This window comes from Apostichopus japonicus, chromosome 4 (genome assembly GCF_037975245.1).
Source record: "Apostichopus japonicus isolate 1M-3 chromosome 4, ASM3797524v1, whole genome shotgun sequence".
In the NCBI taxonomy this organism is placed as follows: domain Eukaryota; kingdom Metazoa; phylum Echinodermata; class Holothuroidea; order Aspidochirotida; family Stichopodidae; genus Apostichopus; species Apostichopus japonicus.
The window spans coordinates 10,664,322-10,686,106 of record NC_092564.1 but is presented as its reverse complement, the minus strand read 5'-3'; the positions used below and the strand labels follow the sequence as shown (position 1 = coordinate 10,686,106).

At 38.3% G+C, this 21,785-nt stretch overlaps 1 protein-coding gene and 1 long non-coding RNA gene across 8 annotated transcripts in view; one reads left to right on the top strand and one right to left on the bottom strand.

Moving 5' to 3' along the window:
* Positions 1 to 10,714, bottom strand: LOC139966423 (uncharacterized). 4 transcript variants are annotated; one of them, XR_011792663.1, is made up of 9 exons: positions 10,449 to 10,711; positions 7,506 to 7,663; positions 6,864 to 7,161; positions 6,193 to 6,390; positions 5,875 to 6,078; positions 3,324 to 3,424; positions 2,774 to 2,800; positions 1,077 to 2,144; positions 1 to 39 (listed from the first exon to the last, which is right to left on the bottom strand). It is a non-coding gene; the product is annotated as an uncharacterized lncRNA (long non-coding RNA). The 4 variants fall into 4 exon arrangements; XR_011792662.1 differs by lacking the exon at positions 1 to 39 and adding an exon at positions 128 to 390; XR_011792661.1 differs by lacking the exon at positions 1 to 39 and having other exon boundaries at positions 122 to 2,144; positions 10,449 to 10,714.
* LOC139966417 (uncharacterized) overlaps positions 1 to 21,785 on the top strand; it is a 386,420-nt gene that overhangs the window by 236,311 nt on the left and 128,324 nt on the right. The window lies entirely within an intron of this gene.

Below are 21,785 nucleotides of genomic sequence, written 5' to 3'. Positions count from 1 at the left end.
TTTGTGTAATGCGGCTGAGCAAGAGTCTTTCCAGTAAAGCTGTAGGAAAAGGGAAAACCACTAATGGAGTAAATGAAAACAATTAAATGATACCTTAAATAACTGTTGACCAGCTGATAAACATATTTATATTTTAAATGCAATTTCCCCAGATTAGTGATAGTAATATACCTACAGGGATGAGACTGAGCCAGGGAAAAAAAATTTGTTGCATAACTGGTAATAGTTCCTGAAAACTCAACATGAATTGAATATGAACCACTAAATCAAGAACTACTGGAGACTAATAATTCTTCACATCCTTGGCTAGATGAAGTAATGGTTTCTAATACAAACGGTATACTTTATCAATCCCGTTCTTGAACCATTGGCCAGAAAATTGTGTCCTTTCTGGAGAGAAGTATTGAAGGAGAACCGGACTGATGGTGTGCTATTTATAATAATCCCTCTGCCTAATACAAATACCAAAGTATTTAATTAAAAAATAGTAAATTGCACATAAAGCTCCTAAGGCGACATCTTTGCTCTAGGTAAATTTAACTCTTTTCACAACACTTAGGACGACATAGCATAAACTCACCACTTAGGGCGACAATGGTGATTTAGTGTAATTTTGTCACACTGGACGATTAAATACAATTAACTAGTTCATTAATTTCACATATACATGTCACCCTATGTGAAATTAACTCTTTCCACAACACTTAATAAATTAATAAATTGTGAAAGACATAACACCAGAGATCTACAGTCAATATGAAAAGATGCCTGTATACAGTATTTAGAACTGCTCAATGGGATCATTTCAACTCAAGCTGGATTCTAAACCTGAAAATTTCCAACGTATGAATTCTGGCCATTAAATTACATCACTAATAGTTTCAGAATTTGACTACTGTTCATTTGTCAGTTTATTGAGTTATCGTAATGACAGGCTCTTAGCATTACACTCATAAACACACATACTGCTACTTCACAAAAATGCATTGTGTTACATATTGAAACAATTTTACATATCACAAAACAGCATGGAATGAAAACAATATGACAAAAACAGGGAGTTTGCAGGAACTCACCAGGACTCACAAAAGCCTTCAAGATCTTTGCAATCTAGACACACCTCAAGGTGCCCCTGCATACTCAAGCATGACATATAGCCCTTGTTACTAGGATATATTGGAATTACTGGATATGAGTTTGCCTGACAGTGCCAAGTCTCATTGCAGGAAGTCCACTTCATCTCATTTGTTGTATGTAAGAGGAAGTACCCGGAAAGGAAAAAATAAGTTACTCATTACAACAATGTTGCATTTCTATTGCAATTTCCATTTGTTCCTTTACCCTCTGGATTATCAGGTATAAATGAAAACTTTCATTCAGCTTTTACTTAAAATTATCAGAATTACTATTAAGAGCAACAAACTTATAAATCAGATACAGACTATCATCTAAACCCAGCCTTACAAAATGTGCATCCTCATTGTATTGATGCAAGTTTATCAGTCAGATCTAACTGGTGCCATGATACCTCTTTTAAAAATGACTAATTCCCTGCAAACCTAAAGCAAATTCCCAATCAGTTTCAATGTTAAAGGTAGTCTGTATATGCCCCAAATTATAGGATGCTATAATTGCTAGAAGTTTTTAACAAGTTACTTTCATGTAGGCCCTTAGTCCAAATTGTTCTCAGACATTCTTAATGAACACACAAGATGACTGAATGTCCCTGTGAGGTAAATTTCCTCAAAAGTTGCAATAAAAACAGTTTATAGAATTTTGACCAAAGGTGACCAAATTTGAATATTTGGGCCAACATGGCATAAATTTAAATAATACATTGAAAAGTTCACTTATTTTTTGAGGGGTTGCTTTGATGCTTTTCACAGAAGGATCTATATCTCTTACTCATCTAAAAGTTTGCACTGGCTTTGGTTACAGGAAGTGCATGATGATGTATAAACTGCACCAAGGAATTCTAATGCATCCTCCTGTGCAGTTGAATCAAACTCTGGAAGAATCTGTTTCAACCTTGCGAGACAGGAGGCCCATGAAGTTCAGGTTGAAATTGCGTGGAAGAGAGCTTTGATTACTTCCATTAATTCAGAGCTATGTCCATCATAGTGTTAAATGATGCTGCAAAGAAGCTATAAAAGAAGGAAAATTTAGATTTGTAGGAAATCTACATCTGACATGGGTGGCTCATCAATATAAGTGGAAAAGTTTAGGGTTGCAGCCTTCATTTGTATCTATTTTTTTTATGATTGCTTGATGTTTCAAAGCACTTTCTTGGACGTCTGTCACTAGCTTTTGTAGCTGAAAAGTTACTCTCATCAAGTAAAATGATAAACACATCATATCTTAATAACCATTTGTTGGAATATGCTACTGGGAGAAAGGAGTAGAGGTATCATGAACTTGACAAAGAGAGTGCCCATGTTGGAAATCTAGTATATTTGGGGGATAATAAAACTTAAAACCTTCATTGTTGAAGTGAAAATTATTATATTCTGCAATAAGTGCCAATCCTTGGGATGGGGCTGGAACATCACAAAATGCCCCTTGCAATTGTGCCCATATAGGTTGGGATTTTCCCTTCTCCAGGCATAGGAGTTTGTCAAGGATATGGTCCTGGCACAGTAAAAGTCTTCCATTTTTCAACATTTCCAGGTGGGGAGGATCAAGTCACATGAAGTCTGGCACCTCCGTAGCTTGCAATCCCTGCCTTAATGAATTTATTTCTAAAGCTGCATGGGTAATGTCTTAGGTTACTTACCTTTACAGTTACAGGATTGCTTTGTTCCTGAAATAAAAACATTTAACAATATTTAATGTGACTTTTCGAGCATGGCCAGTGATTTTCCACGATCAAGAAATTCACAATAACATGGATCTATATCCATAAAATAATGAAACAGAAAACTCAATTTGAAATAGAAAAACCAGTATTCTTTGCAAGAGTTGGATATATATGCAATAACTGTGGGGCTGTATTGACCTTGATCATGTTTCTCCCTGTAAGAAGGTAACATATATTGTGAAAGAGAAATATAGAACATAGGTTGGGGTGGGAAATTGTGCAGGGGGGGGGGGCAGAGGTTTGTTTGGCCCCAAATATGCCAAAAGTTCCAATACGGTCACATTTGGTCAACATTTTAAACTGTTGTCATTACCACCCTGGAGGAAATTTACCTCACTGAGACATTCAGTCATCTTGTGTGTTCATTTAGAATGTCTGAGACCAATCTGGAAATAAGAATCTCAAGGAATGTAATTTTTGAAATCTTCAGAAAAGTATGCTAAAATTTGTTGCCTATACAGACTACCTTTAATTCAAATTTCTTCTATTGGATATTTGAATCATATTCAAACTTGGGCTGCTAACCTCATCTGGTGTGTTTGTACTGATGATACTGGCTGCAAGTTCCTGAAATATAGAATAATTAAATTTATGGATTACATGCAACAGCTATATTCAACAACCTATCACAGCACAGGTCAGCAATTATTTGTGTTAGTACACTGTGGATATGTTCATATGTATATCGATTCCTTTTGTTAAAAAAATCTTTCTTGCAATAAAAAATTTAAATGCTCCGAGACATTTATTGGATATTGAATACAAATTTACATTTTTTTCTTTGTTAATTAAGGAATATGTTAATACATAGAGGTCATACCAAATTCAAGATCAGATGAAATTTAAGTCGGTCAATATCAGTCCCTATTCTAGAAATTTATGCCTCTATGAGGATTTCTGTGATGATAGGATCAATGTTGATGAAAGAATAAATGTGACTTCATGCAGTGTTTTACAACCTGTATAAAATTAATACTCCAGCCACACATGCAAAGTGCAATGTGGTTCCCAGCTACACCACTCTTTAGGGAAATGGTAATTTGATGGCTGTTCTTGCTGCAAACTCAGTCTAGACAGTGTGTTAGATTATCAACTCAACCAACTTTGGCCAAGTTCCTGATATTGTCGGCTGCAAGCCAGGAATCTCATTGGGTTGCTGCCACCACCATGAAGATTTAAGCAGTATATCATTTCTCCTATAACAACAACATTGGAATGGTAAAGCAACATTACCGTAATGATGCTATATCGCAATTCCCTTTTGAATTAAGTAATATGTTAAGGGACATTTTCTTAATATTAGTTTGTTCAATATATGAAAAATCAACCAAGGTAAAATGCATTATGGTTTCCATGATGTAACATGAGTAATTTGTGTATGCATTTGTTTGTGTGTGGGGGGAGGGAAGGGGGTTTGCACACACTTAATAGTAATTAAGGCTCTACATATATTAGAAAAAGCTGGAAATGATGATTGAGATGCAACAAACATGGGCGAAAGTGGAAAATATCTGCCAAGAAAACGAGACGGACCATTCCTGCAGGCTATGAGGTATCATTATGTTAAGTATCAACTCAAATGGAATAAAATTCTTCCGATTCTGTGTTTATAAGGAAATTTCAGCTGAACCTTATTTTGTCACACATCTCATGAATATGCAGCAAAATAATAGCACTGAAAACATTGCATTGTGTAACCAACCTGCTCAGCACAATAAAATTTAGTCATACCACATATGGTCCACATATGGTTGGTGAGCAATTGCAGATCAGGTTTTAATGTTAAGCCCTGCCCACCCATTTCGTTGCACGATATCTGCACCAAAAGCAATAACGACCCTCCTTAGCTCGTCATTGCTGCAAGGATCACCTCAAACCAAGCTACCATTCTTCAGATTGGAGCTAACAGTTATTAATGTTAAGCCCTGCCCACTCATTTTGTTGCACAATATCTGCACCAAAAAGCAATAACGACCCTCCTTAGCTCATCATTGCTGCAAGGATCACTTCAAACCAACCTACCATTCTTCAGATTGGAGCTAACAAGAGATGTCAGCTAAAATCTATTTTGGTCCCGCCCGTTACAAACATTCAATCAGCAGAATAAACCAGAGATTAAAAATGTTGTAATGGTCAAGCAACATGTTGATACTAGTTTCATGTTAACCCCTCCCACTCATTACCATGCATGATATCTACACCAAAGAAAATAGTTACTATATGTGGTTTTACCAAGTTGATCTGGCAAGAAGCTAATTAGAAGTTGAACATTTAATTGCTGAGTTTCAAACTGACATCACATAAAATTCTCCTCTCGAAACTAAGCAAATAAAATCAAATATTTGAAAACATTTGTCTGGAAACTGGAGTTTTCTAATTAACTTATTCTTCTCTCTTTTATTGTTGGCAATTATGTTTCATTTTTTAAAGCCATTGAGTCAAAATTGATTTATTGTGTGAAGACAGCTACAGCCCTTAAGGCCCGGTCACACTACAGCGATATTTTATCGGAATACGGTCCAATTTTTCCGATTTTAGGCCGAAGAGTGAGGTTTGTAGTAGTGAATTTAATGAATGCAGTGGAATATTTGAATACCTACTCCAAATCTGAGGGGTTCTAAAACTGACTACATTCTGAAGTGGCGTCACATCGAAAAACGATAAAAATCGGAAGAGAAATCGGATAGCTATCCGATAAAAGGAAACAGAGTCAATATCAAAAGTTAGGAGAGGGCTTTTCCACATCGGAATGGCTCAACAGATAGCAAATCATGTCCTTTATCAATGTGGCTAGAAGACCCGAACGAAAAACAGGCTGTTTCGATTCCTCCGGGAAAATCGGATAGTATTCCGATAAAAAATCGGTATAGTGTGACCGAGCCTTTACCCTCACATAAGCCAGCGCAGAACTCATCAAGTTACTGATTATTGTTAAGAAAATTATGGAGGAATCATGCAAATCAACCCCCTATCCCGACCCCCCCCTCCCAAATAAAAAGACTGTAAAGGAATCTTACTTGTGTGAAATTCTTTAAGTAAAATGAATTGAATTTCTTCTTCAAAGGAAGGCCTGTGGAACTGTTAATATGTGTGTACAGCCCTTTCTCATTCACAGCCTTGACTCCATACTGCCCAAGCCAAGAGTTTTCAAGCTTCCCTCCTCTTCGGGCATCCTTTCTAGCATTCCGGACGAGAACACTTATAGAACCAACTTTGAAGCTCTGAATAAGACAAAATCCAGCATATATACGTAAACATCATAATACAATGCATATGTTGCCATTCATTTAACTACAGTGCAGTTTTCAATGCACAACATAGCATTATGTAATTACCTGTTTTGATTGCTGCCTTTAATCAAAACTCTTTTTTTGCCGTTCTTGGGCTTTGCCAATATTTTCTTTTACAAAACCTTTGATTATGTCCTGCGACTGTGACATGAGTTGAAAAACCCTCTCCTGCTGTGCATCGCTGCAGCAGGAGATTCTGGTTGGACAATGGAGTCTTCAATGTCGACTGGTAACAATGGCTCTCTGGATATATGAAGATAATTAACAATCAATTATTCACAACACTTTGTTGACTGAAGAATAAATAAATTTTTATATATTTTATTTTCACTATTAAGACCCTGGAACCATAAATCTGAGTCACATCACATATTCAAACCAGCAGAAATATAAAACAAAAGTATATTCTGTGCTGTTATAGGTCCAAATTGCATACCAGCCCAAAATATGATATATAACTGAAAATTGAATGTTCATCTTTTGTACTTGCTGTACTTACTTAGGTTTTGTAACTTAAATAGGGTTATTGGTGGTCCTCTATTAAGCAGTTTTTCCCAGGACCTGGGATGTGTCAAATGAGATTTTATCCTATAGAGGATCAGTGTAGCTATGCAGGATTTTTCCAAACTCTCTTGTCCCTGATTGCTTTTCTCTGTATATGACCTTTACAAATGTAAACCTCTATTCAGCAATGGTAGGTTTGAATTATTACAAACCTTCCAAACATCACAACGAAAGGAGAAAGACCTGTAGAACCATGTTTTGCTGTACGGTACCCCATGAGAATGGAAGACAGTGTTTCATCCCAGTCATCTTGGTTTTGATTGACAACTTTGATGAGTGACATTGGCATTTTGCAGAGTTTGGTTGAATCTTTCATCCAGCCCATTGGTCTGTGGGTGGTAGCTGAAGGATACTCTGTGGCCCACCCCTGTCATGTCAAACAGGGACTTGTTCAGAGCATTAACAAATTCTCCTCTCTGGTCTGAGATGACAATTTTCATGCACCCAAATCTAAATAAATGAAAAATTAATCAAGTTGTTAAAGAACTGGTTATGAGTAATGCAGTAAACTATTGGCATCTTCAGAGTGGCCGTGTGGTTTAATCAGGAGATTCTTTTAGCACTTCTTTCAAAACAAGTAAGTTAAGCACTGACATAACACCTGGTCTTGGATGCACTGACCGTTATCCCAATAACATTTTATTAACATTAACTAATAAAACAACTTCAAGAAATTCCTGTAACCATTTGGCTGCTTTCTGGGTCACAGGTAAAACTGAGAACAAATGCAGGTCTGCATAACTAACTTCAAAAATATGTTATGTAAAGTAAAAACAAAGTAGATGGATATATACCTGGCCATGGTTTCAAACAGAAAGTTTGCAACGGTTTATGCTGTTTTGTCTCTTACAGCAACAGCCTCTGGCCATTTTGAAAAATAGTCACATAGGGTTATGATGTACTTATTTCCATTGATGGTCTCTGCAAGGGGTCCAATCATATCCACACCCACCTAAAAAAAAAGAAGGAAAATAGCATTCAGAACCATACACAATCATACCAACTGATGTTCAAGTGATTTATGTCTGAGTTTTGTAGACAATATACTGCTATTAAGGATTTCCAATCATTCTGATATATACTTATTGAAAGTTAACAAAAGATTAATCGATGACTGAATGTGCTAAAAGCAGGTATTCTTACACTGCTAATAAGGTGCGTACAATCAACAATTCTTGTACAGAACAGAATGCATCAAAGTTTGCAAATACTTTTGATACTGGACAGTGAAGCTTTTTTAATTTCAATGATTTAAATTGCATGATTTTGGCTTTTCTTGATTTAAAAGTATTACTGCTCACACTTTTCAGCACAAAGCTCGGTGGCTGTTTATTGCTCCTGTTAGTCTAAACTCTTTGATCTTTTCCGTATCGATCTTCTTAGATTCAATGTTGAATTTTCAGGGCACAGTGCTGACGAACAATATTTTCCAATGATACTGTACTCTTCATCGGTATCCAGCTCAGGAGAAGTCATCTTGTAATATCAGATCGGGCTAAGTAAGTTAACGGTCTCAACTCCTAATGCTTAACCGAAGGACAGAACAGTGCGTGCAAATATGCAACTACTAAGAATTTTGTGTGCCTGCGCGTTACACATTGAAATGTATTGCTTAGTATAATAACAAGCATGGCCTGTGTTTAATAAATTTATGTCTTGTTGATCACTTTTCTTTGTTTCGAACTTGGAACCTATTAAGAGTTTATATATCTTTTTTAGTAAGGTTATGAATTAATAACATGTTTGTCTACTCATTATTATTGCCTTTAAATGAACAACATATGTTTGATTAATGGTGGAGTGGCACCACCATTAACAAAAGAACAACTTTTAGAAAATTTATAGATTGTCACACTATTCTACCATCTGGAATATAATTTCCAGAATAGTTTTAAGGTCTGGTCAATTCTAATTCATGAATTGCAGATATTAATTATATTTTTTTCATTTAGAATAGAAGTTCTGTACTGTAATTTGAAAATTTGCTACCTTTGGCAACCGTGAAATGTGAACAGACCCAATTTCGAGGACGCTGATGTCAAACTCAAAGGTATAACAAACTTTCGTAAAATTTTGAGACTTGCAGTGAGAGTTGTACAGTAAACCACGAGAGTTGGCAGGCATGCAAAACCCTAGCAATATAGTCTTCGACTTAAACAATTTTTGCTAATGTACTGAGTCTAGTCTAAGTCTTAACCCTATCGTTTCAATCTTCAGCCAGTGGCAGTAGGCCAAATTGTATAGGCCTAATGGAGTTTTTGGCTGAAACTGTAACTGTGTAAGGCCTAGCTAATTTAGAACTAGCCTTATGGCTGATAAGTCTGTTAACAAATCTTCAATCAAAGCGTTGTTGCATAGCATGCTAGGTGCTTACCCTAGGAGTATCTTAGGCTAAGACATTACCATCTTCCATATACTTATTGCAATACCAACTGACTCGACCTGTTGTTGGCCTAAAAAGGGGATATTGAATATCTACCCCATTTGGTAATGCTAGGCATACTTAATGCTTCTCTGCACAAATTCATGATTAAACACACAGAGTATTATTTCAGTGGTCAAGCCAAACATGTCCTCAAGCACAGGAAAGTAGTGCTGGCCATTAGATTTAGAGCACTTATGCTTACAATCATACATGTTGACTGGTGAATTAATTAGGTGCGCTCAAGGATGAATCCTAGTGGCAGTATTTGGGGCAGTTTATCAAGTAACAAATTCTTAATGCTCGAGTGAATTTGAGAAGGACTGTTTATCTATAGACAGTCTTGGCCTTCATGCATAGCATTAGACCTAGGCCCTAGTAATATGTATTGCTATGCCCATAGTAGTATAGTCAGTACTGCGAAGTTCGGCATACTGCGAAGTTCGGGCACCCCTAAGAAATACACGATTTCACCATGAAAACCTTCAGGAAGAGCCAAATTTCACCAAAATGTACGAAGCTACAGTTATTTACTCTCCAAAATGACCCGTGTGCAAGAAATTACTTTCATATTTGTCAATAAAATGACGAAGATCTATGAAGTCTGTTATAATTACTGAAAGAGCAACTGCGCCACCAATTTTATCACCAGCGCCACACTGTGGGTTGCGTGTCCGAACTTCGCAATACTCTAGCAAAGAAATACCAGTTCCACAATCACGAAGAATCTTCTTGGAAAACAACGTGAAAACAGTTTGCAGGAAAGAAAGTTTGGCCGTGTATCGTGCTATAACACAATTCTCCCACCATATGAAGTATATTTTCTGGTGATTTAGACCAGAAGATTTAGTTTTGGGGTGTTTTAAGTCTTAAGTGTCCGAACTTCGAAGTCACCATGCTACTAGTAGTAGGCTACTTCTTATGGCCATATTCAACTTCAATTCCTATGATTGAGATACACAGCTAATTGTCTGCATATAGGTCCATTAGGCCTAACTCAGCCCAGCTACAGTCAGACTTTATAATCTTGGTTACATTGGTTGCACTGGTATAACTACTGTAGGTCTAGGCTAGGCTTGTTATAACTCAGTCGTATAACTCAGTCGTAGGCCTAGACATAGGAAGCCATAGGCCTATGCTTGTTTGCTTTGATCTCAAATAAGTAGTAAGCCAAGCCTAAAATGGAACTATGCAGGAAATCCTGGACTTTATGACCAAAACATGCCGATCTACTCTTACTGTCGTAATACTAGTTGTTGAAGCCTAGCCTAGTACCGATTAGTTTTAGTGCCTATGGCCCTATGCCTATCCCCACCTCAAACAGCTTGGTAGGCCTCTAGACCGTCATGCAGTTGAAATTTTGTCTCCCAAATCTTTCGTCTTTGTAGAAACGAACTCCATCTCCATTTCGGTGGCTACATCAGGCCGCACAGCAAGGCAAGATGTTTTCTTTAAAACAATACAAAACCATTGTTAGCCTATGCACGTTATATACAAAATATGTGTTTGTAAAATTGTATGGCAGTGTCGTCTGCACATATCAAAAAAGTTTTTTGATTTAGGGTGGCATACTCCTATTAGAGTCGATATCCATCCGCCCGATTGTTATTCTATCTCGGGAAATGTTCCAAAAAGCATCAGGAGGACATCTTTTTTGACCCGTTATCAATCTTGATTTTTTTTTTTTTTTTTTTTTTTGTGGCTTGCATGTTGAAGAGCATGAATGACTAGAATGTCTTTACATATGTTATGTTTCTTGCTTGTCATCTTAATTGTTTATTTTAAAAACGTATGAAAACAGAAATTAAGTAATGATTTGTTCGTGTCGCTACAAAGTGCAGACAGTACAGTACGGTAATGAAACGTGATACCTTGTTATATTTTAGCTGGACCTAAGATGTCCATCGCTGTATTGTCTGTACACTGTGTTGTAGGTATTGACCGCAGCTGTATGCACTGACTGTACACTAGTGTCTAATTACCGATGGTAGCAAGCTGTGTGTGTGTATTTTCTGGGATCGGTGGTGGTGTCTAACACTTTTGTTACCTCTCATTCGAAATTAGGTCAGGTTACCTGCATTATACGTTTCTTTTTGCGCGAGTCTTCGCACCCTATAAGTCCCCTTTAGGCCAAGAGAGGAGATGCTTATCCAACCAATTTAACATAACCCTCTCTTATGAGAAGAACGATGAAACTCTTTTTAACAGTATTTTTATTGATGAGGATATTAGATAGAGATTTATTTCATCCATAAGATATGGACATTTTTCCTCTCTCACTAATGTTTATATATATATATATATATATATATATATATATATATATATGTATATATATATATATTTATATATATATATATATATATATATATATATTCATTCATTCATTTATTTGTTTTTTTTTCACATAAATATTACAATGTGAATGGAAGTCTTCTGAAAAGCCTATGCTTGCTTAACAAAACAGAAGACTCCCATGAAGAAAAGATAGAAAATAGTGAAAATAATGTTAATAACAATACGTATACGCTTCAATATGTGGATGTGCTGCTATGCGACTATGCAGCTAAATCATAATTAATAAGACATGATAATTTCTTTAGTAAGACATTTACTAAATGTGGAGCTTGCTTTCTTAGTTTTTAAAGTTATTGACAGTGAATTCCAAATTTTGGTTGCACGGTTTCTGAGGCTTAACATACCAGTGCGTGTGTTTTATATGATTTATAATGTGCGTTGCTAGCCGTTCTGGTATTATGATTATGGAAATCTGTGTTGCTATTTATAAAATTTCGAAAACTGATTGGCAATGATCCATTCCAAGCCTTGTATGTAAATGTTGCAATATTAACTTTTATAATGTCATCTAATTTCAATAAATTGAGTTTCTTAAAGAGGGGGCTTGTATGCTTACGGGGTGCTGCGTGAGATACATGACGTATTGCACTCTTTTGAAGTATTTTAAGGTGACTTAAATGAGAAACACTTGTACCAGACCAGATAATCAAGCAGTAATACAGATGTGGTGCTATTAAAGTTTGATAAAGCATTCTGATTATATTCTGGGGGAGGAAGTGTTTTAGCTTTGCTAAAATTCCTGCACCTCTTGCAACGCTGGTGCAAACTTTTGTAATATGGTCACTCCATGAAAGTTTACTATCAATATTAACCCCTAGAAATTTAGTAGTTGATACTTGTTTCATAACTGTACCGACCATTATTATGTCATTATTCCAGTTAAGCGTTCTTCTTCCATTAAATACTATACAGTTAGTTTTGTCTGCATTAAGTGATAACTTATTAGCAGCAAACCAGTTAGTAAATTTAGTTAATTCAGTAGAGACAGTATCATGTATTCTATGTACGTTTTCGAACTCGAAGAAAATATTGGTATCATCAGCAAACAAAATAGTCTTGGCAATTTTTGACACCTGGCATATGTCATGGACATATATTATGAACAACAGTGGTCCTAGTATTGAGCCCTGTGGAACACCACAACGGGTTACAGCGTGTTCGGATTTAGAGTTTTTATATGAAGTATACTGATGTCTATTGGATAAATAGCTGCTCAATCAGTCAAGGGTTGTTCCCCTTACACCATACAAAGATAATTTACTTAGCAAAATGGTATGGTAAATAGTATCAAATGCCTTGGAGAGATCAAGGAACACTCCAATACATATTTTGGTATTATCAAGACTAGTGCATATTTTTTCAATAGCATTTGCCAAAGCAAGTTCTGTAGAATGCTTTGGGCGGAAGCCATATTGATAATTGCACAGGATATTAAACTTGGTTAGAAACTTAAAGATTCGATTGTACATAAGCCTTTCAATAATTTTGAAAAACATGATAATAAAGAAATAGGACGGTAATTTTCATATACATCTTGGTCACCTTTTTAAAAAATTGGTATAACCTTAGCAATCTTTAGGTTATCTGGAAATGTACCAGAAGTAAAAGATAAATTACAAATATAAGTCAATGGTTTGGCGACAAAGTGAATAACATTTCTTATTATATCTGGTTTAAAATCGTCATATCCCGCTGCTTTTTTTGGTTTCAGGCTGGAAATAGCAACTATTGAAAGTTCTTCCTCACTGACAGGATTAATGAACAAAGATTGACTGTTTCTGTTATTATTATGAATAAGATATTCTGTTCTACCTTTATTTGTAATATTTCTTGCAAGTGAGGGTCCAATGTTTACAAAATATTTGTTAAAGTAACTGGCAATGTCATTCTCGTTGCTAATTTCTTGATCACCAGTTTTAAAAGCAGCAGGATATCCACCTTTTTTCGGTTGGTGTTTAGAACTTCGTTAATTGTATTCCAAGTTACACTTATATTATTTCTATTATTTTTGAATTTATCATAGAAATACAATCTTTTAGAAAATCTAATAATATGGTTAAGCTTATTGCGATAATGCTTATACGTAGCCTTGTTAACATCAGTAGGTGCTGTTAAATAACTTTTAAAGAGCTTGTTCTTTCTTTTGATAGATGTCAACATTCCAGTTGTAATCCATGGATGTTTCTTTTTACGTCGTTTCCTTTTGCTTACATAACATATTGGAAAACAATTATTATAGGTATAATTAAAGGATTCAAAGAAAGTGTCGTAAGCAGCATTAACATCACTTTGGCTTAAAACATCGTTACCAGTTTTTGTTTTCGATTTCATAGTTAAAACGCCTGATGTTATCTGGTTTATAATTTCGCCTGTACATGAAGTTCATTGGCCTGTTATTCTTGGTAGGAATTTGGTTTGATTTGATTTGATTTGGTTTATTTTGTTTTATCACGTGCAAATATACAAGGTGAAAGGAAGTCTTCTATAAAGCATACAATAGCTTAACAATGTAGAAGACTCCCTGAAGAAAGAAAAGAGAAGAAAAAATTAAAAATCAAATTAAACGTTTCGACAATAAATCAATTATATCATATTTTAATTAATATGATTAAGCCATTTACTAAATTTGGAGCTTGTTTTCTTAGTTTTAAAAGGTATTGACAGTGAATTCCAAATTTTGAATTATTGGTAACTTTAAAAAGAGAGATTGTATAATTGAGGATTAGCTTCAGAAAACTACTCAAACCTATTCTGGCTGAGCTCAGGAAATTGGGTATTTCTTGCCTGAGCTACATTGATGATATTTATATCCAGGCTAATACCAAAAGTGCATGTGTTTCTGCAGTGCATACGCCGATTATTCAGTGCCTATTAGTTCTTCAAGTCGAAAATTTTTGAGACGCGTTCAAAGACAAACTTTATCGGTATACTTGCCTACCAAATGGGTTGGCCTCAGCACCTCGCATTTTTACTAAACTACTCAAACCTATTCTGGCTGAGCTCATGAAATTGGGTATTTCTTGCCTGAGCTACATTGATGATATTTATATACAGGCTTTTTTTTATTTTCAAAGTATGGAAAGTAAGAATGTTATGTTATCCTTTGTACCAAGTGGTAATGAAATTACCTCAGTTCTTGTTTAAAAAGAAAAGAAATGTTTCTGTTGCTCAGCAAGCAAATTAAAAAAGATACAAACTTTGAATTTGTGTTCGTTTGTAATCTTTCTGTTCGTATGCGCTTGAACACTGCTTTGAAATCTCAAGTAGTTCCGTAGTGAAGTGTAATGGGGAAGTAGAATCGTTAAATTAAACGAGACCATAGGTTGAAGTTTGATTGAGATTCTACTGAGACATTACACGAACGAAGGGATTACTTGCCCTCCCATGTAATGCATTCTCATGCAGGATTATTATCACATAATTTTCCCTCCCAGAAGTTCGTGGTGTTCAATCGCATATGGTAACTTTAAAAACTGAAGCTAATCCTCAATTATACAATCAATACAATTATAAAACAAAACAAATTGACTACGAGAAATATAAAGCTCAAAAATTCTCCGATTACGACTGTACCCATTTTAAAAACCTAGAAGATGAGTCGAACCAACTTTCATTAAGAGAATTACAAGGAACCTTCCTCAGGTCTAAAATTCAGTGGCACGAGGAGGGTGAAAAATCAACAAAGTTTTTCTTTAATCTTGAAAAATCAAGGCAAAAAAAGAAGGTAATGAAACAACTACTAACTGACCAGAGCTTAATCATCACCGATCAACACGAAATTATGAAAGAACAAGTAAAGTTTTATACAAACCTCTACCAAGCCGGAGAAACCGACAACGAATCGCGGAATCAGATACTTTGTGAACTCAGAAGATTTCTCTCGCCAATGGACGTTGAAGCATGTGAAGCAAATATTTCATTAGATGAGTTGAAAGCCGCTCTGCTAGCAATGGAACCGAACAAAAGTCCAGGACTAGATGGACCAACTGCTGAATTTTACAAAGTGTTTTGGCGGGATTTTATCGATATTTTTACTAGACTCATTGAGACATCATTCCATGACAACGAACTCTGTGAATCCATGAAAATAAGTATACTTACCCTTATACCCAAGAAAGGAGATCTTCGTAGTTTAAATAATTGGAGGCCAATAAGCCTCTTAAATGTCGATTACAAAATGATTGCCAAAGCTCTCGCCAAACGTATCACAAGTATCAGTAAGAATATTATTTCAGAAGATCAAACTTGTTGTATTCCAGGAAGAGATATTTCTGAAAACGTGCTTACTAGGCAAAATGTAATTGAGTATGTAAATTCATATAATAAACCAGGATTAATTCTTAAAATAGACCAATATAAAGTCTTTGACAGAGTTGACCATAACTACCTCTTCGAAGTCGCTGAAAATTGGGTTTTGGCCCTAAGCTCCTAAAATGGATCAAACTGTTTTATACCAATATCGAGGGCCGAATCAAGCACAATGGTTATATATCCGATACCTTCCCTGTCAAAAGGGGAGTTCGGCAGGGCTACCCACTCTCAGCCATGCTCTATGTTCTCTGTGCCGAACCGTTTCTTGCAGCTATAATTAATTGTCCATATATTCATGGTATTAAATTTTGTGAAGTCGAAGCCAAAATTTTTCAGCATGCGGACGACACTACCTTTTTCTTGTCTAGTATCACAAGTATTTATTCTATTTTTAACATAATTAAATTGTATGAACGTGCTTCTGGCTCTAGTTGTAATATTGATAAAACTGAATTACTTAGCATTGGGTGCAGCCATGTTAATCCCAGCAATTTCGACTTCCCTGTGAGGAAAGATTTCATTACAGTATTAGGTGTTGCTATTGGTAACGATAAAAAATCAATCGAAAAAGAAAATTGGGAGAAAAAAGTTACCTCCTGCCGTAAATTACTAAATACATGGAAAGGTAGAAAATTATCTTTTAAGGGTTAATGTCTCATTATAAATTCGCTCATCGTAACTCGCTTAGTATATTTGACCACTGTTTTACCAGTCCCTGACGGGTTATCACCACATTACGTCAGAGTGTAGTCGATTTTATATGGAGAGGTAAAAAACCTTCTATGAAGTATCTTAACTTGCTTTTACCAATCGAAAGAGGGGGATTCAGTTTGAGCGACATTGAATTAACAAGAGATGCTCTTAGAATTAAATTTTGTAGTAAGATATTAAGCAATAACATTAATATTAAATTACAAAAATTAATGTTGTATTTTTTGAATATGTATGAAGATATGAGCCTTTGGGCGTGGTATCTTTCAAATTACTCCTAACCGCAAATCTGTTCATAAGCTAAGCCCGTATTACTGTGAACTCATGTTAGCATGGGATCGGCTAATTCAAGGCCGTTTCTGGATACCAGAGACCAGAGAAGACATCCTCAATCAACCTATCTTTAGTAATACCCTGATTGTTGACAATGATAGTCAAACACTTTTTAATCGTCACTTCATTAAAGGTGGTATCGTTTCTGTAAGTGATCTGATGTATGAGATTATACCCACTTCTCTGCCAGCCAAGGCCGTGCATGAGTGCATTGAGCTTGCTAATCCTGATAATCCCCTTACAGTAACCGATGTTCAGAATTATATCGATGTCATTCTCCACGCCTTCCCCTCTGACTGGTTAGGTGATATATTTTCTTCTGATGCAATTGTATCTACGCAAATTGACTATATTCCTACTGTAAAATTTCAAAATGGCAAAAACATTATAGATGCCTCCTCAGTTTCGTGCAGAATAGCTCCACGCCTTTTGCGTGACAATCTTAACACATCGCCCAAGGGCGAAGAATACTGGAAGCAGCATTTTCCCAGTCTTGATTTTTCTAATAGATGGAGTAACATATATCGTTCTCCAAAGTGTTTCTTTGGACGCCGATATCGACTTCAAAGTATTACATAATATTCTTTACACTAACGACAAATTGTACAAGTTTGGATTAACCGATTCTCCTTACTGCACCTTTTGCAAAACCACGAACGAAAGTACTATTCATCTTTTTATTGAGTGTTCTGAAGTCGAAAATTTATGGCACTTTTTGGTTAATAAGTTGCATACTTTACAACCGGTAGTTAATTTTGATGAATGGAAGGGGTTGTTCCTTCTGGGTCTTGGCCGTAAAAACAACTGTATTGTAGGAATTTTGTGTGACTTCATCTTCAATATATATAAGTGTACAATTTGGAATTGCAGAATATCTCGCCTCAATAATAACTATCTTTGTAATATTGAAAAAGTTTTTCACAATGTACTCAAGAAGAAAATTCGGTTACTTTTTGATGTGTACTATCACAAAAACAATACCTCACGGTTTTTTAATATATTTACACAGAACGATATTGTGCTCTCAAAGAAAGAATCGAACAGCTATACTTACCATCTGGATAGGGGTTAACTTGTATACAGTACGTGTTGACGTAATCAGGGTCTGGTCTTTTGAATTTGCTTTAGACATTGTTGTCTTTGTATATATTTTCTTGTGTCTGTGGTGTTTAGTAATTTAGTTTTTTCTTAACTTAAACATGAGTAAATGTTAAGGTAATTATTGTTTAATGTTCTAGTCAAAACAAATCATACTTAAGTTTTAATTCTGTACAAAATACCATTGTAAATAATGTTGTCCGTGGGTGAGCCAGTGGGCTCATCTCCCAAGAAAAGAAAAAAAAATGGCTCGGCGCACTGTACGAGCTGATGATCGAGATCCTCTTTGGGATCCGTGGTTCGAACCCCGGTGATGACGTCTTTTGCCGATCTTTTACAGCTCGTGCCTGCACGGGGAGCTGTAGGTATAAGTTAATCCACCTAATATCTCAGTCCATACAGTGGCGCGATGGCTCCGCGCACTGTACGAGCTAATGATCGAGACTCTCTTTTGCATCCGTGGTTCGAACCCCGGCGATGACGTCTTTTGCCGATCTTTTACAGCAAGTGCCTACACGGGGAGCTGTAAGTATTAGTTAATCCACCTAATATCGCAGTCCATACGGTGGCGCGATGGCTCCGCGCACTGTACGAGCTGATGATCGAGACTCTCTTTTGCATCCGTGGTTCGAACCCCGGGTGATGACGTCTTTTGCCGATCTTTTACAGCAAGTGCCTACACGGGGAGCTGTAAGTATTAGTTAATCCACCTAATCTCTCAGTCCATACGGTGGCGCGATGGCTTGGCGCACCGTACCAGCTGATGATCGAGACTCTCTTTTGCATCCGTGGTTCGAACCCCGGGTGATGACGTCTTTTGCCGATCTTTTACAGCAAGTGCTTACACGGGGAGCTGTAAGTATTAGTTAATCCACCTAATATCTCAGTCCATACGGTGGCGCGATGGCTTGGCGCACCGTACCAGCTGATGATCGAGACTCTCTTTTGCATCCGTGGTTCGAACCCCGGGTGATGACGTCTTTTGCCGATCTTTTACAGCAAGTGCCTACACGGGGAGCTGTAAGGATTAGTTAATCCACCTAATATCTCAGTCCATACAGTGGCGCGATGGCTCCGCGCACCGTACGAGCTGATGATCGAGACTCTCTTTTGCATCCGTGGTTCGAACCCCGGGTGATGACGTCTTTTGCCGATCTTTTACAGCAAGTGCCTACACGGGGAGCTGTAAGGATTAGTTAATCCACCTAATATCTCAGTCCATACAGTGGCGCAATGGCTCCGCGCACCGTACGAGCTGATGATCGAGACTCTCTTTTGCATCCGTGGTTCGAACCCCGGGTGATGACGTCTTTTGCCGATCTTTTACAGCAAGTGCCTACACGGGGAGCTGTAAGTATTAGTTAATCCACCTAATATCTCAGTCCATACAGTGGCGCGATGGCTCCGCGCACCGTACGAGCTGATGATCGAGACTCTCTTTTGCATCCGTGGTTCGAACCCCGGGTGATGACGTCTTTTGCCGATCTTTTACAGCAAGTGCCTACACGGGGAGCTGTAAGTATTAGTTAATCCACCTAATATCTCAGTCCATACAGTGGCGCGATGGCTCCGCGCACCGTACGAGCTGATGATCGAGACTCTCTTTTGCATCCGTGGTTCGAACCCCGGGTGATGACGTCTTTTGCCGATCTTTTACAGCAAGTGCCTACACGGGGAGCTGTAAGGATTAGTTAATCCACCTAATATCTCAGTCCATACAGTGGCGCGATGGCTCCGCGCACCGTACGAGCTGATGATCGAGACTCTCTTTTGCATCCGTGGTTCGAACCCCGGGTGATGACGTCTTTTGCCGATCTTTTACAGCAAGTGCCTGCACGGGGAGCTGTAAGGATTAGTTAATCCACCTAATATCTCAGTCCATACAGTGGCGCGATGGCTCCGCGCACCGTACGAGCTGATGATCGAGACTCTCTTTTGCATCCGTGGTTCGAACCCCGGGTGATGACGTCTTTTGCCGATCTTTTACAGCAAGTGCCTACACGGGGAGCTGTAAGTATTAGTTAATCCACCTAATCTCTCAGTCCATACAGTGGCGCGATGGCTCCGAGCACTGTACGAGCTGATGATCGAGACTCTCTTTTGCATCCGTGGTTCGAACCCCTGGTGATGACGTCTTTTGCCGATCTTTTACAGCAAGTGCCTACACGGGGAGCTGTAAGGATTAGTTAATCCACCTAATATCTCAGTCCATACAGTGGCGCGATGGCTCCGCGCACCGTACGAGCTGATGATCGAGACTCTCTTTTGCATCCGTGGTTCGAACCCCGGGTGATGACGTCTTTTGCCGATCTTTTACAGCAAGTGCCTACACGGGGAGCTGTAAGGATTAGTTATTCCACCTAATATCTCAGTCCATACAGTGGCGCGATGGCTCCGCGCACCGTACGAGCTGATGATCGAGACTCTCTTTTGCATCCGTGGTTCGAACCCCGGGTGATGACGTCTTTTGCCGATCTTTTACAGCAAGTGCCTACACGGGGAGCTGTAAGGATTAGTTAATCCACCTAATATCTCAGTCCATACAGTGGCGCGATGGCTCCGCGCACCGTACGAGCTGATGATCGAGACTCTCTTTTGCATCCGTGGTTCGAACCCCGGGTGATGACGTCTTTTGCCGATCTTTTACAGCAAGTGCCTACACGGGGAGCTGTAAGGATTAGTTAATCCACCTAATATCTCAGTCCATACAGTGGCGCAATGGCTCCGCGCACCGTACGAGCTGATGATCGAGACTCTCTTTTGCATCCGTGGTTCGAACCCCGGGTGATGACGTCTTTTGCCGATCTTTTACAGCAAGTGCCTACACGGGGAGCTGTAAGTATTAGTTAATCCACCTAATATCTCAGTCCATACAGTGGCGCGATGGCTCCGCGCACCGTACGAGCTGATGATCGAGACTCTCTTTTGCATCCGTGGTTCGAACCCCGGGTGATGACGTCTTTTGCCGATCTTTTACAGCAAGTGCCTACACGGGGAGCTGTAAGTATTAGTTAATCCACCTAATATCTCAGTCCATACAGTGGCGCGATGGCTCCGCGCACCGTACGAGCTGATGATCGAGACTCTCTTTTGCATCCGTGGTTCGAACCCCGGGTGATGACGTCTTTTGCCGATCTTTTACAGCAAGTGCCTACACGGGGAGCTGTAAGGATTAGTTAATCCACCTAATATCTCAGTCCATACAGTGGCGCGATGGCTCCGCGCACCGTACGAGCTGATGATCGAGACTCTCTTTTGCATCCGTGGTTCGAACCCCGGGTGATGACGTCTTTTGCCGATCTTTTACAGCAAGTGCCTGCACGGGGAGCTGTAAGGATTAGTTAATCCACCTAATATCTCAGTCCATACAGTGGCGCGATGGCTCCGCGCACCGTACGAGCTGATGATCGAGACTCTCTTTTGCATCCGTGGTTCGAACCCCGGGTGATGACGTCTTTTGCCGATCTTTTACAGCAAGTGCCTACACGGGGAGCTGTAAGTATTAGTTAATCCACCTAATCTCTCAGTCCATACAGTGGCGCGATGGCTCCGAGCACTGTACGAGCTGATGATCGAGACTCTCTTTTGCATCCGTGGTTCGAACCCCTGGTGATGACGTCTTTTGCCGATCTTTTACAGCAAGTGCCTACACGGGGAGCTGTAAGGATTAGTTAATCCACCTAATATCTCAGTCCATACAGTGGCGCGATGGCTCCGCGCACCGTACGAGCTGATGATCGAGACTCTCTTTTGCATCCGTGGTTCGAACCCCGGGTGATGACGTCTTTTGCCGATCTTTTACAGCAAGTGCCTACACGGGGAGCTGTAAGGATTAGTTATT